Below are 2,500 nucleotides of genomic sequence, written 5' to 3' on the forward strand. Positions count from 1 at the left end.
CTGAACACCGACCCGGAGGCCGGCCCGCGGAGGGTCCTCCCCGACGCGGCCCCGTGGACCTCATCGATCGTGGAAGGAGAAAAAAGGAGGACCGGGCCCGCGCCCGGATCCCCGGCGGAGGCGCCCGCCGGCAGGGAGGCAGGGAAGGCGGCCGCGAGAGCGGTCTCGCCCCGGCCGGAGGCTCCGGAGATTCTCTGATGCGTTCTGAAAAGCGAGTGCCTAGAAATCTCCGCGAGCGTGCCCGAGCCGGGGAGGCCGACTTCCGGACGTCGAGTTTGACCGGGGCGAGGCCGGGATTCCGTCCGGGTCTCCGGAACCGCCCCCCGGCCTGGGCCTCCGAATCCGCTCCCTCAAGGGCTTCCGGAGAGTCAAGGTCTACCAATTGCCGCCCGTGTCACGCGGTAGACCTGGAGGCCGCCGGGGACTCGGGGGCCCGGCCGCGGCGCCGGCGTCCAGGTCTACCCGTCCTCCCCGAGCCAGAGGGGCGGACGGGTAGACCTGGGCCACCCTTTGCCGGGGCGCGGGCGGAAGACCAGGACTCCGCCGCGGGCACCCCCGCCTACCCACCCCCCCCCCCACCCGTGGCCGTTCGGGCAGGTCTACCGCCGCGGCGAAGGAGCCCGGAACGGCGGGTGCGGGCAGGCCGTTTCTGCCCTTCCGGGGGGAGGAAAGGTAGGCCCGCACGCCCGCCGCCCCGGTCCATCGGGCCCTTCCCCTGGCGCGGGCGTCCAGGTCTACCGGTCCGGCGAAGGGTGGGGAGGCAGGCCCGCCCCGCGCACGAGAGAGCTGTCCGCCGCGCCCCACCCACCCCCGGCCCCGTATATCGCGGGCAGGCGGAGGAAAGGGCGGTGGACCTGGACGCGGCTCCCCGGGGAAGGCCGGGTCTGACGCAACGGTGAGGTGGAGCGGGGAGGGTTGGGGGGGGGGTGGGGGTGTCCGGGGTGCGGACGGTAGACCAGGACTCCTGCGCGGGAGCGGGGGCGGTGGAAGCCCAGGCTGGAAGGCCCGTTCTACCGGCACGGGGGGAGGGCCGGCGGGTCGGAACGGTGCAACCGCGCCCGGTAGGCTTGGGCGCCCTGTCCAGGTCTACCGGCCGCCCGGCCGCCCACCCGCTTGGCGCCAACCCGGACCTCCTCCGCTGAGGCAGGAAGGGGCTCCGTCAAGGCGGAGGGCGTGTCGCCCGGCCTGCCGAAACACGGGCGCCCGGGAGGCCAGGTCATCCGGCTCGCCCAAGGCCTCCGTCGGGAGACCCGGCCAGGTCTACCGGACAGCCCCCCGCCCGCACACGCACACGCACAGGTGGCAGGACCGCGCCACGCCCAGGGGACGTGTCCCCCGCCCCCCACGGCACCGTTGGGCGGAGGAACGGGAGGTGGACCTGGACACGGCTCCCCGGGGTAGGCCAGGACTAACGGCCCGGTGAGGGAGAGCAGGGGGTGGGGTTGCCGGGGCACGGGAGGTAGATCAGGACTCCTGCGCGCGTGGCGGGCGGTGGGGGGCGGGGAGGGTGGGGGAGGCCGGGCTGGGAGGCCAGGTCTACCGGGCGGGGGGGGGGCGGGCCGGAGGGGCAGGCCGTGGGAACCGTTCGCCGCGGGCGCGGCCGGACGGCGGACCCGGGCTCCGGCGCGGGGTCCCCAGGCTGCAAGGGGTTCCAAGGGGCCCAGGTCTGCCGGTCTGCCCTCTACCGGCCCGGCGGTGGCCGGTAGACCTGGACCCCTTGGCCACTACCGATGGAGGAGGAGGAGGAGGAGGAGGAGGAGGAGGCCTGGACCGCGGTTTGGGCGTTGTGGGGGGTGGCGGTGAAGGTGAGGTTGCGTTTTTTTGCTGCGTGCCTGCCATGGTGGCGTGCCTGCCCCCCCCCCCACGGACCGTCGGGTGGACCTGGCCGCCTGCCGCTTTCGCGGGCTCCGTCATCCACCCCTGCCGGGGCGTGGGCCGGTCGGCCTGGTCTCCGAGGACGGGGAAGCCCAGGTCTGCCCGGGGCCCGGGGGTGGGGGGGGGGGAGAGGAGAGGGGAGTCGTGTTCAGGAGGGGTGAGGACAGGGCGTCTGTACGCCCCGGGCCTGCCGCCGAAGCTCTAGGGCTGGGCGCCCGGCTCGCCGGGTGTCCCGCGACCGGGGCCCTGACGGTCACCCGCGACCGGGAGACCTCGGCGCCCCGGCCCCCCGAGCCCAGGTCTACCGGACCCCACCCCCAACCCCCTTGGCCTCGAGGGGCCCGAAGTGGACCTCCTCCGCTGCGGCAGGAAGGTTCCGCTACGGGGCGGACGACGGGTCGCGCGGCCTGCCGAGCCTCGGGCGCCCGGGAGGCCAGGTCATCCGGCTCGCCCGAGGAAGCCTTCGGCAGTCCTGGGCTCCCCGGCTTCGGAGGCCAGGTCTACCGGGGGGGGGCTCCGTTGCCCTGGGGCGAAACGAGCGCACGGCAGCGCCCGCGAGGGGACCGAGCGGGGGCGGTGGGGGGCAGACGGGGAGGCCCGGCCTAACGGCTGCCCCCGGCGGCCC

This window comes from Eublepharis macularius, chromosome 5 (genome assembly GCF_028583425.1).
Source record: "Eublepharis macularius isolate TG4126 chromosome 5, MPM_Emac_v1.0, whole genome shotgun sequence".
Lineage (NCBI taxonomy): Eukaryota > Metazoa > Chordata > Lepidosauria > Squamata > Eublepharidae > Eublepharis > Eublepharis macularius.